This window comes from Octopus sinensis, linkage group LG3 (assembly GCF_006345805.1).
Source record: "Octopus sinensis linkage group LG3, ASM634580v1, whole genome shotgun sequence".
Lineage (NCBI taxonomy): Eukaryota > Metazoa > Mollusca > Cephalopoda > Octopoda > Octopodidae > Octopus > Octopus sinensis.
Window position 1 is genome coordinate 159781075 of NC_042999.1, and position 15000 is coordinate 159796074.

General features: G+C 36.6%; 1 protein-coding gene across 19 annotated transcripts in view; it reads right to left on the reverse strand.

The window, feature by feature from the left end:
- The window catches only part of LOC115209071 (rho guanine nucleotide exchange factor 7), a 339379-nt gene that overhangs the window by 30410 nt on the left and 293969 nt on the right, over window positions 1–15000 (reverse strand). The gene's annotated exons all lie outside the window — the stretch shown is intronic.

Here is a 15000-nt window from a genome sequence, read left to right on the forward strand (position 1 = left end):
ACGGCTTTTGTGTGTTTCTTAAATGGCTTACAAACACCTTCCACACTGCAATTGTGTGTGTATATATATATAATATATATATATATATATATATATATATATACATATACAGATATATATATATACACACACACACACACATATATATACAGATATATATATACACACACACACACATATATATACAGATATATATATACACACACACACAATAAAAAGAACACAAATATAACATTTGATCATATTTAGATTAATATATGCACACATGTTTGTGTGTGCCTGTGTATGTATGTATATATATATATATATATATGTATGTATATATATACACACACACAACCTTACATGTATGTATTACAAAAGTTACAATATTTTTGAACCTAGAGAAAATTTTCTTTCATGGGAAATATCACAGAAATGGAACTAAGTGCAGAAGTCTATGTTTACCGAAATGACACCACAAGAATATCAGGAATGACAACAATAGCACAAGCAACGACTGACATCTATGAATGAAACAAGTCAACAGAGTTACAATAAAACAGACCAAATGAATGAACAACACAATATAGAACTGCAGTGTATGTGTGTACATAATTGTGTTTATGCATGTTTCGGAATGTGTACATATATACTACAGAGAGAGAGAAAGAGAGAGAGAGTGAATAAGTGGATGTTTATGTGCATGGAAAATCTACAATGACATGCAACCTTCAGATGAAATGCAATTCCTCAGTGCTTAATGTTAATTATTATAAATGAATAGAAGAACAGGTAGTAGATGATTCCTATAGCTTACAAAAATATTACTGTCTACCATCAAACTATCTTTAATGCTGTTGCAAAGATTTTCTTTTACATATATATATATATATATATATATATATATATAAATATGACCTCGTGTGTACCGTTGGCGATCTTTTTTCTTTCTTCTTCCCTTCTCCTATGTTTCCGCCGAAGAGCCCCACTCGAAACGTTAACCCCCTTCTTTCCTTAAAGTCCAATAATACTATATTTGTTCCATGTCCTTGCATTGTGTTTCCATTTTGGATTAACTATATATATATATATATATTATATATATATATATATATGTATATATATGTGTATATAATATATATAATGTGTATATATATATGTGTATATATATATATATGTGTATATATATTATATATTGTATATTATATATATATATGTATATATATATATATATGTATATATAATATATGTATATAATATATAAATGTATATATATATATATATATATATATTATATATATATATATATGTATATATATATATATATATGTATTTGTTCGTCTCCCCGTGGCCATTAGGCACAAACTTCACAAGCCAGCCCCATACTCAACTCGTCCTGTCGAAAGACCCTTGTCCTACGTCCTGGTTTTGTTTTGTTGTTTATTTTTTTTATTTTTATTTTTACCGTTATTGTTTTTACGTTTTTGTATTCTTATTGGTGTCACGTATTCTGTATTTTTGTTTATGTACTTCGTTCGTTTTCCGTCCTCGCGTTGTATACATTCGAAGCTTTCTTCCAGGGGATCTAATGCGCTTGGCTTAGATTTCCTTGGCGGGCTGGCATATCGGAGCAATCTCAAGATTAATCAGCCGAAATTGCTAAGATGATCTGGTTCTTGACTGATGACTGAGGGCTTCGAATGTCCCGTCCTGTGGTTCTTGTGTCGTCTCTGTGGTGTTTCATGTTCTTGTCCATGTCTGTAATTATTTTACTGTTTGCCTATGTGTATATATATATATATTATGTTATATATATAATATGTATATATATGTATATATATATATAATGTATATATATATATATTATATATTATATATGTGTGTATATATATGTGTAATATATATGTGTAATATATATATATAGTGTATATATATATATATATGTGTATATATATATATGTATGTATATATATAATATATGTATATATATGTATGTATATATATATATATATATGTATATATATATATATATATGTATATATATATATGTATATATTATATGTATATATATATGTATGTATGTATGTATGTATGTACGTACGTACATGTATGTATATATGCATATATTTATATATTATTTATATTATTATATGATCGAACGCCACGCATCCACTTTCAAGTAAGTTTTATCTTAATAATTATGATGCGCACTCTTCTATCTTTACTATCTCTTCCCTGTCTATCTCTCTCTCTCTCTCTCTCTCTCTCTCTCTCTTGTTCTTCATCTTTTCAGGTTTTCTCTCCCACCCTTCCCTATTGTTCTCTCTCCTCTTCACCGTTCCCTCTCTCTCTCCTCCTCCTCAGCTCTCTTGTTGCTGACACGTGACAAAAGAGAATCTATCTTTCTGACCACTACCTTCGTAAAGACAACAACACCTTATATTGTCTCCTTCAATAAGATCATCCTCCTAGTGTTCATAATAATTTTTCTATCGTCTTGACCTAACAGCCCTCACCGTTTGTTTTTACTGTTTTGTTCTCACTGTCCTGTTCTCGTTACCACTTTCACCCTCTGCAAAAAAAACCCAAATTTTATTTATTTAATTTGCTGCGGGAAGGACTGTTTCAACAAAGTCACGTATTGTCCTTACCTTTGAAACGTGGAGTAGATGAAACAGGGACAACTGAAGAAGGGGAATATTCTTTATGTTGTATGTCTCGTTTATCTGTTTGTTTTTTCGTTGTTCAAAAAATAGTTTGTGTCTATGTTTTTGTTTTTATGTTTTCATTTCTCATTGTGTTCAACGTTTTTTTTTTTATGTCCTATACCCATATATGCATGTATATATACATATGTAGGTATGTACATATATGTATATATGCATATATTTATATATTATTTATATTATTATATGATCGAACACCATGCATCCTTTTCCAAATAAGTTTTATGTATGTATATATATATATATATGGTAGCAAAGTAATTTTTGAAGTTATTTTCACATAACCTGATGTAACTCCTTCTTTTGGTTGATGTTATCATCTAGCATTGCTGTAACTTCTGCCTCTTATATATGACAGTTAACCATGCACCCCTGGTCGAGTGGATAGGTCCCTGCGTCTCGACAGTTACAACTGTGAGTAGATTCTTGGTGGCATTATATATATGGTTAATTTATATTTGACGAATCTCTCTTTCTCACTTGTCAGATAGAATTAAGACTTAATATTTAAACAAGAGACAACAGAATGCAATTACAACATAAAAGCAGATGCCAACTGATAAACTTTAATGAAGACAGCATTTCAGAAAGTAAGTTGAAGAATAATTAGATTGAACTATATTTTAAGTATAGATTCATGTTTAAAAGTCAGCTAGCTAAATTACTGAAGTAAATTAATTACAGCTGTATATATTATATAGGCAAATAAACATGTTTGCATGTGTAGATAAACATACAATGATATAAAGAGAAGGTAAAATTGAAAATTTTGACCAGGAAAATTGGCAGAGTGGTCACCATTACTTAGTCTCTGTAGACTGAACAAACCAAAAATGCTGCATTGCACAGTGCACCATACACCAATGCATGTCGGGGTACATAAAATGGGGCTGAAGTCATTAGAGGCATATATATATATATATATATTATATATATATATATATATATATACATCTATATATACATATACCTTCATATACATATATATATATATATATTTATAAATGAGGATTATATCGATATTATCAAGTGGCCAGCATGGGAAAAAATACCGTACAAAGGTAATAATTTTTTAACAATGAAAAATGAGGGTGTCTGAGAGACACCACCATGCCGAAATAGCAGTCGAAACTCTGACTATGAATCCGTTAAATGTTCATATCGTACCATGAGATAAGACAGAGGGACAAAATAGACAAGCTAAAGTTTGTCCCTCGGTCTTATCTCATGGTATGATATGAACATTTAATGTAGATTCATAGTCAGAGTTTCGACTGCTATTTCGCATGGTTGTGTCTCTCAGACACCCTCATTTTTAATTATATATATATATATATATATATATATATATATATATATATAACTTTATATACATATACTCTATCTGTTTCAGTCATTTGAGTGTCGCAATGCTGGAGCACCACCTTTAGTCAAGCAAATCAACCCCAAACTTATTCTTTGTAAGCCTAGTACCTGTTCTATCGGTCTCTTTTGCCAAACCACTAAGTGACAGGGATGTAAGCACACATCGGTTATCAAGTGATGTTGGGGGGACAAACACAGACACACATACATACATATATATATATATATAATATATATATATATATATATATGTGTGTGTGTGTGTGGTGTGTGTGTGTATATATATACACACATACACACATATATACGATGGGCTTCTTTTAGTTTCTGTCTACCAAATCCACTCACAAGGCTTTGGTCGGCCCGAAGCTATAGTAGAAGACACTTGCCCAAGGTGCCATGCTGTTGGACTAAACGCAGAACCATGTGGTTGGTAAGCAAGCTACTTACCACACAGCCACTCCTACGCCTATACTCATCATCATCATCATCATCATCATTTAGCGTCCGTTCTCCATGCTAGCATGGGTTGGACGGTTCTACTGGGGTCTGTGAGCCAGAAGGCTTCATCAGCCCAGTCAAATCTGGCAGTGTTTCTACGGCTGGATGCCCCCTTCCCTAACGCCAACCACTCCGTGAGTGTAGTGGGTGCTTTTTACGTGCCACCCGCACTGGTGCCAGACAGAGCGGCAAACGGCCACGAACGGATGGTGCTTTATGTGCCACCGGCACGAGGGCCAGGCGAGGCTGGCAACGGACACGAAACGGGGCGGTGCTGGCAACGGTCGCGAAACGGAAAGTTCTCTTACATGCCACCGGCACTGGTAACACATCTGCGCTTTCCATTGATCGATTTCGATTCTGATCCTCACTTGCCTCAATGGGTTTCACAAGCAGAGTTCGACATGCCACCGGCACTGGTAGCACATCCGCAATTTCCATTTCTTCGATTTCGATTCTGATCCTCACTTGCCTCAACACGTCTTCACAGTAGAGTTTTGTGTCCCAAGAAGGGAAGGTATGCATACGTAGGCTGGCTCCATCCCATGTAGAAGGCCACGGTTGTGGACTCACTTGTCCTGCCGGGTTCTTCTCGCGCACAGCACACTTCCAGAGGTCTCGGTCTCTAGTCATTTCCCAGTGAGACCTAAAGTTCGAAGGTCGTGCTTCACCACCTCGTCCCAGGTTTTCCTGGGTCTGCCTCTTCCACAGGTTCCCTCAACCGCTAGGGTGTGGCCCTTTTTCACACAACTATCTCATCCATTCTCATTCTCGCCACATGACCATACCAGCGCAAACGTCTCTCTTGCACACCACAACTGATGCTTCTGGTCCAGCTTTTCTCTCAAGGTACTTACACTCTGCCGAGTGTGAGTACCCGCATTACACATCCATCGGAGCATACTGGCTTCATTTCTAGCGAGCTTACGCATATCCTCAGCAGTCACGGCCCATGTTTCACTGCCATGTAGCATGGCTGTTCGTACACACGCATCATACAGTCTGCCCTTCACTCTGTGCGAGAGGCCTTTTGTCACCAGCAGAGGTAAGAGCTCTCTGAACTTTGCCCAAGCTATTCTTACTCTAGCAGTTACACTTTCAGCACAAACCCACCCCCGCTGCTGATTTGGTCACCTAGGTAACGGAAACTATCAACTATTTCTAGTTTTTCTCCCTGGAAAGTGACGGAAGTTTGTCTCAGAGCATTTTCAGTGTTTATTGTTCCTGAGCATCTGCCACATACAAAAACCATCTTCCTAGTTAGCCTTCCTTTGACATTGCTGCATCTCTTATGTGTCCATAGCTTACACTTGGTGCATCTATAGAGTTCTACCTACACCTTTTCTACAGATCGAGCAGGGCCATCTACCTGAAGGTGTTTGTGATTTGTCTATTTCTTCCTTCCTACTGATTACGACTTGGTTTTAGCTAGATTGACTCTGAGGCCCTTCGATTCTAATCCTTGTTTCCACACCTGAAACTTCTCCTCCAGTTCTGATAGCGACTCAGCAATTAGAGCAAGGTCATCAGCATAGAGGAGCTCCCAAGGGCATCCTGTCTTGAATTATCCGTTAATTGCCTGGAGGACTATGATAAATAGGAGGGGGCTGAGTACTGAGCCTTGTGGACCCTACCTCTACCCGGAATTCTTCACTGTACTCATTTCCAACCCTCACCCTACTAGCGGCGTCCCTATACATGGCCCGCACAGCTCTCACTAACCATTCATCTATCCCTAGTTTTCTCATTGCCCACCAGATAAGGGATCGGGGGACCCTGTCGAAGGCTTTCCATGTCAACAAAAAGCCAGGTACAGGGGCTTATCTTTGCTAGGTATTTCTCCTCCTTTCAGCTTGCCTCACCAGGAATATAGCATCATTAGTAGTACTTTTCCCTGGCACAAACCAAACTGCATCTCATCTAAACTAACTCTCTCTCTAATTAGTTGGGCTATGACCCTCTCCGTAACCTTCATCACCTGGTCCAACAGCTTGATACCTCTGTAGTATGTGTATCTAGGGGGCATCACCTTTACCTTTGTATCTTTATATACATATATATGTACATGTACCTTTATATACATATATATATATAAATATATACCTTTCTATACATCTGTACATACATAAATATATACCTTTCTATACATCTATATATACATAAATATATACTTTTATATACATCTACATATACATAAATATATCTTTATATATATATAAATTTTATATATATAAAGATATATATATACACATATATATACATCTCTATATACATATATATATTATGATATATATATATATATATATGTATACATACATATATATATATAAATACCTCCCTATACACACACACACACACATATATATATATATATATATCTTTGTATACATATATATATATATATATTTCTTTACTACCCACAAGGGGCTACACACAGAGGGGACAAATATGGACAAACAAACGGATTACGTCGACCTCGGCGGAATTTGAACTCAGAATGTAATGGCAGGCGAAATACAGCTACGCATTTCACCCAGCGTGCTAACGTTTCTGCCAGCTCGCCGCCTTTTATATTAATAATATGACAACAAAAGAATGAATGAGACCTCGATATTATGTAAAATAGAGGAATTTATCTATAAATATAATAAGTGGCAACTAGTTTCTGATACCGGAGATGAAGGCTGCTCTGGCATCTCATCAGTCATTAAGACAAAATGCTATGCAAAAGAAAATCTCTTAAATAAAGGGAAATTACTCCCAATAGGCATGGTGAAAGCAATACTTCATTCATAAAATCTGCATGCTCACACATATATACAAACACATATGTACGTGTGCATGCACACACACACACACACACACACACGTATGCATGTATAACCAAATTATCCAATTATATATGGTCCTTAAAAGAAAAAGGTGTAAACTTTAAGATCCACTGGAAGATCTTGGCCAAGTGCAAGCCTTACACCAATTGCTTTGGAATGTGCAGTCTTTGTGATATGGAAAGATGGCTTATATGGAAAAGTTCTTTAGACCCCACTACATGTGTAAATTCAAGAACTGAAATTTTTGCGCCATGTCCACTTATGGCAAAACATTTGCTATGCTTTTGGACCAACCACCCACGCAAGATCACAGAGAGAACCTGCTTTTTATGTTATATAATGTCCACATATAAGACTTTTACATGTCTGAACATCCTTTATACTTTTATATATATTATATATATATATATTATATATATATATATATATATATATATATTTATATACACACATACATATATATACACATATATATACACACACACATATATATATACACATATATATGTGTATATATATATATATACACATACATACATATATACACATATATGTGTACATATATATATACACACATACATATATATATACATACATATATACATACATATACATACATATATACATACATATACATACATATATATATATATATATATATACATACATATATACATACATACATAGATATATACATACATATACATACATACATAGATACATATATATATATACACATATATACACATATATATATACATATACATATATATATATTTATGTACATATGCATACATGTACATACATATACATACATACAGATACATACATATACATATAGATACATATATATACATTATACATACAAATATATATATACACATACACACACACATACATACCCACATGCACACACACACAAACACACACACATATATACAGACATAAATATCCTTCTGCCTCTACCTGCTCCAGAGCGTCGGCTGTGGGGTCAATCCGAAAAGCTCTATCTGCGATGATTTCATCTCAATCAAAGGAGAGGGGCTTTCTCCATCCGGGTTGTGGATCCGTGGAATAAGCTGCCGGACGAGATAGTGAAAATGCTGACGACTGCTGGGTTCAAAGTCTCTCTTGACCAGAAATGGCCTGAACTCTTTGCATGAACACCCTCCTGTACATAACTCCATGTCCCCCTACATGGCCTTGCTTTTGCTTTTTGAGCCAAAAAATTAACTTAACTTAACTCTCCACATGGCCAGTGTTTGACCAAGCCTGACCTGTCTTTCTTGGTTCAACTACAGGCCATGCAACATCTATATTCCTCCCCATGCCTGCCATAACGCTTCACTTCCACACATGCCAGCTTAATTTAACTTATCTTTAGTCAAAACACACTTCTTAATGTCCTGTTATTTTCATTTGTATTTGTGTTCCATTTCTCTAATTTTTTTGCATCCTTCTTTTTTTATACACACGCTGCTTTCTTCCAAGGAATCTAATGCTCTTCGCTTAGTTTTTCCTTCGGCTGGCCAGATTGGAGCAATCTCAAGTATAACCAGCCAAAATTGCAAAGATAATCTGGAACTCATCTGAGGAAAGAAAACTCCAAATGACCCATCCTTGTTTTTTCTAGTCCCTTTTTGTATCATATGTCTGGATGCTTTTTTGACCCCTTTTTTGTATCATCTATCTGGATGTTTTGCATTATTCTCCCATATATACATATATATATTATATAAATATATTATATATATAAATGCAATGTGTGTATGAACAATAGAGGACAAATGTTCTGATGGAAAAACTGGGCATAAAGAGGAGTTACATGTTGTGTGGAAGTAGGAAGACTGTACTGATATGGATGCGATACATAAAGATGAGGATAGCTGTACATGGAAGTGCTTGGTCATTAAATGTGAATGGAGTTGGAAGAAGGGATTGACTCAAGATGACACAGGACAAAATGATGATGGCTGATCTCAGGACCTGAAATGTCACAGAAGAGATGATAAGGAATCGAGATAACTGGCAACTTGCAGTTCTTGAGAAAGTGTGTAAAATTATATTTTGGAAGCAGTATGTGTGTGTGTGTGTACACACAACAGAACCCTTTACTGCATTTCCTCTTCAAGACACCCTCACCAACCATCATATTTTTAACTGCAGAACCATTTCACTTGGTATCCATCCCTTCATCATTCTACAGTTCTTTCCACCTATATTTTACACTGATCACCCCACCTGAGCGACTAAAGTATTTCTTTCTCTTCACCACCATACCTGCCACACTGTCCAAGTACTATATCTGTCTCTTCCTCCCATCCCTAACCCACATTCTGGCAACCAACCAAATAACATGTCTCCTCTCCTATCCTTCTCCTGTCTACTGTATCACCACGGCAATTCTGCTGTTCTCATTTATACCTCATTGGTCATCCACCCCTTATTTACCATTGACTACATCCATCCCTTAACACTTGTCCTTCAATTAACATTCTTAATCACAGCTATGCCTAAGTATACACACAATGCTTGTGCAGATACACGCACACACACACACATATATATATATTTCTTTACTACCCACAAGGGGCTAAACAGAGGGGACAAACGAGGGACTAAGTCGATTACATCGATCCCAGTGCGAAACTGGTACTTTATTTATCGACCCCGAAAGGATGAAAGACAAAGTCGACCTCGGCGAAATTTGAACTCAGAAGGTAACGACAGACGAAATACCGCTAAGCATTTCGCCCGGCGCGCTAACGTTTCTGCCAGCTCGAATACAATGTGTCTAAGCAAAGGCAGTTTTCCCCCCATACATTAGAGTGTATAATATATATATATATATATATTATACACTCTAATGTATTGGGGGGGAACTGCCTTTTGCTTAGACACATTGTATTCGAAACATCTCTATGCATAGTGTGTGGAATTAAATGCTACAGAACAGATGGACACATTTAGAATCTCTTAAAAACAAGACAAAGAGACAATGTATTATGACAAACCACAAACTAACAGTGACAATATACTACAAATACACTAAAATAAAGACACCTTGCCAACAACAAACTACAAATGTGTAAACTTATGAGCAAGTTACAAATGACCAGTGAGATTTGTAAATTATATTGTAAAAAAATAAAAGTTATAAACTACAGGACTTCTACAGTTACAATGCTCATATGTACAATACTGTCCCATAGGCTTCCTATGCATTTACAACAATAAGCAATTGCAGTAATTCATGCTGTACAACACAAAACAAAACTAGGTAGGAAAACTGGACAACATATATGGAAATCCCCACTAACATAGACTATTAGACTTGGATGCAATTAACTATGAGAGCAAAAACAATGATAAAATATACCTACAGAAAAAGGATCTTTTCGGTTTGAACAGCAGTTTTTAACATAATTTCTAGGTAACTAAAAAATTTTAAACTTTGTATACTGGTAGAATGTGTTTATAAAACATCTTTTTCCCTTGACTTTATTGAGAAAATTCTATAGTTTGTAAGATATTTGTTGTTTTTTTCTTCAATTTCAACCAATCACTGACGTATTTGAGGTAAAAAAAAACATTCTGTGCCGTATGAATATGTCCCTCGTTTAAGAAACAGATTGGGTTTATTTACATTTGTGAAGAAAAAAAGATACCCTTCCCCCCACCCCTAACCCTAAAACAGATTGAAATGCAATAGATCGATACTAGGGTCATAATTATGGGTGACAATTTCATATGACACTGCTAGAAAAAACTACCGTTCAAACCAAATATATCCCAGAAAAAAATAGATGTAATATACAAAATAAACATGTAGCTAAGGATAAAATTTCAGATAGCAGCAATAACATCTCAAATTTGGCTGAGAAAACCTAGAGAAAGCACATTTACATAGTATGGGGTAAGCAGTTACACATAGCCCCAATACTTCACATCCTGATAATGATACAGGGGAAGTCTGGAAAGGCTGTTCATTAATTTAGAATTTTTATTGCAGTAAACAGTCAGCAAAAAAGACAAACTAAACAATGAAAAACTCTAATACAAACAGTAAAAACTAGAAAAACAATTATAATTTAAATAAATCACACACCCAAATATCTATCCATTCATAGAAATAGATATGTGTATGCACATATCTACACATATGTATACACATACACATGTAGATAGATAGTTATGACACATATACACACACAGATGTGTGTGTGTATACATACACTACACACATATACATAATACACACGCCATATATATTTCCTGTCCATAAAGTGACAAAGTGGACAAGGGCTGACAAGTCAGAGGACAATATCATGTGACAATATCTGCTTTGGCATGGTTTCTACAGTCGGCACCAATCGTTTTACTGTGAGTACTTGATGAGAGCCCTTACAGAACTAGCAGCAGTGATGATCACCTCATAACTTGCAAGACTAAAACCCTAAAATGGACCCTATAACCTAAGGAGAACAAAAAAGACAGCAGGAGATTATCTAAAGTGAAGAGACAGGGAATGGTAATTAGAAAGTGAGGGAGTATGGCAGGGAATAAGGGATTAGTAACAGGGTTGAGAAAAAGGGAGGAGTAGATTTGATAAGATGATAGAACAGGTTACTTAAAGGGAGGTCTAGAGCTGTCCAATATTATAAGGGGTGAGTAATGATAGAAGTTGTGATGGGCAGCGAGCTGGCAGAAACGTTAGCATGCCAGGTGAAATCCTTAGCGGTATTTCATCTGCCGCTACGTTCTTAGTTCAAATTCTGCCAAGGTCAACTTTGCTTTGCTTCCTTTTGGGGTCGATTAAATAAGTACCAGTTATGCACTGGGGTCAATATAATCGACTTAATCTGTTTGTCTGTTCTTGTTTGTCCCCTCTGTGTTTAGCCCCTTGTGGGAAGTAAAGAAATAGGAAGTTGTGATGGGAAGGAACAATAGACTAGGGTGGAGATATATCCTAAGAGAGTCCTTAAAGGAAAGAGAAGTATGGGGTCAGTGGGGGAAAAAAATGAGAAGTGGTGTTGAGTTAAGGGGGAAAAAAAGAGGGTGAGAGATAAGAAGTAGACAAAAAAGAGGTAGTTTAGAGGTAGCAAGAAGAGGATGAGCAGAATGTGAATACCACAAAAGCAATGCAGACAGGAAGGCAGTAAAAAAGATGTAGAGAGAATGAAATAGGAGAAAATAGTGAGTAGGGAAAGAAAGGCTAAAAGTTATCCTAGATAATTATAGGCGCAGGAGTGGCTGTGTGGTAAGTAGCTTGTTTACCAACCACATGGTTCCAGGTTCAGTCCCACTAGGAGTGACTGTGTGGTAAGTAGCTTGTTTACCAACCACATGCTTCCAGGTACAGTCCCACTGCGTGGCACCTTGGGCAAGTGTCTTCTACTATAGCCTCGGGCCGACCAATGCCTTGTGAGTGGATTTGGTTGACGGAAACTGAAAGAAGCCCATCGTATATATGTATATATATGTGTGTGTGTGTATGTTTGTGTGTCTGTGTTTGTCCCCCTAGCATTGCTTGACAACCGATGCTGGTGTGTTTATGTCTCCGTTACTTAGCGGTTCGGCAATAGAGACTGATAGAATAAGTACTGGGCTTACAAAAAGAATAAGTCCCGGGGTCGAGCTCCTAAATTAAAGGCGGTGCTCCAGCATGGCCGCAGTCAAATGACTGAAACAAGTAAAAGAGAGTATATGTAAAGACAGAGAGTGGGACGAAGGTAAGAAGGGTGTTGGATGGCAATAGAGGTAACTCAAGAGAAGAGACAGTGTACTGTGAGTGAGGGGCTGTCAGACGACATTGGTGGAGAGCAATACTCATATATAATACATGCACATATACATATATTCATACATACACACACAGATATGTTACAGCCCATAATCACTCCCCTTACTTTAGGATGCATTTTGCCATGATTAGACGGGTATTCTATGGCACAGTTTGTTGCCATTTCTTACAAGAGATGCAACATCTTCAGATTGGTCTTTACCTCTGTCCCAAGTTTTCTTTGATTTCCATCTTCCACGAGTTCCACAACTCCAAGCGCTAAACACTTCTGCACACAGCAGTCATCCTTCATATGCATCACATGCCCATACCAGCGCAGCCACTTATCTTGTTTATTACACCTGGCCCCTCTTATACCCTGCTTTTATCTTAGTTCATCTGTTCTTTGGTACTCATATACATTAACATCAAACATCACCAAAGCATGTTAGCTTCATTTCTTTGCAGTCTTTGCAAACTTTCTGCAGTCAAGACTTGTATCACTACAATGAAGCATCACAGTTTTGACACAAAAATCATACAATCTGCCCTTTACTATGAGGAAAAAAGATTTTGTTGCCAACAGTAAATACAATTTCTTGAACTTTTCCATTCTATCTTTACACTGGTTACTATACTCCCTTATGTCTCCAAGGTAACAGCAGCTATCAACAACAACTTGTGAGCTATCTGAGCATTTAAGACAATCTATTTCCAGTATGCTCAATGTACACATTGACCCAAGGTACCATGCAGTAGGACCGAGCCAACATCTACATGATCAGAAAGTGAGCTCCTTTTTTATACACACATACAGAGATAAAGGAACATTTTCAGAACACTCCCTTGGGGTTTATTCCCCAGTCTTATCATTATTACTGACAATCAGCATCACTATATACTCTTTTACTCTTTTACTTGTTTCAGTCATTTGACTGCGGCCATGCTGGAGCACCGCCTTTAGTCGAGCAAATCGACCCCGGGACTTATTCTTTGTAAGCCCAGTACTTATTCTATCGGTCTCTTTTGCCGAACTGCTAAGTGACGGGGACGTAAACACACCAGCATCAGTTGTCAAGCAATGCTAGAGGGACAAACACAGACACACAAACACACATATATATATATATATATATATATATATATACGACAGGCTTCTTTCAGTTTCCGTCTACCAAACCCACTCACAAGGCATTGGTCGGCCTGGGGCTATAGCAGAAGACACTTGCCCAACATGCCACGCAGTGGGACTGAACCCGGAACCATGTGGTTGGTAAACAAGCTACTTACCACACAGCCACTCCTGAGCATTTTAAAATTTAGTTGAAGTGGATATGCTTCTCTTATCAGATATAACAATGACAGTTACCTTCACTCAGTGATTTTAAAAATGAGGCCCATCTCTATATACATTCTCTTTATTTTATTTTTATTTTCTATGTGAGTATATCACCTGATTTCTATGATATTTTCAGATTTCACCATCTGCAATGGAATCCTCTGCAAGGATATTTTCAGTTAATTAAGGTGTTCAACTCACTGTACTACATTTGTGAGACACAACTGTTTATGCATATATGCACATACACACTCCCTTTCATAAACACACATACACACGGCGAGCTGGCAGAAACGGTAGCACGCTGGGCGAAATGCGTAGCCGTATTTCGTCTGCCATTACGTTCTGAGTTCAAATTCCGCCGAGGTTGACTTTGCCTTTCATCCTTTTGGGGTCGATAAATTAAGTACCAGTTACGCACTGGGGTCGATGGAATCGACTTAATCGCTTTGTCTGTCCTTGTTTGTTCCCTCT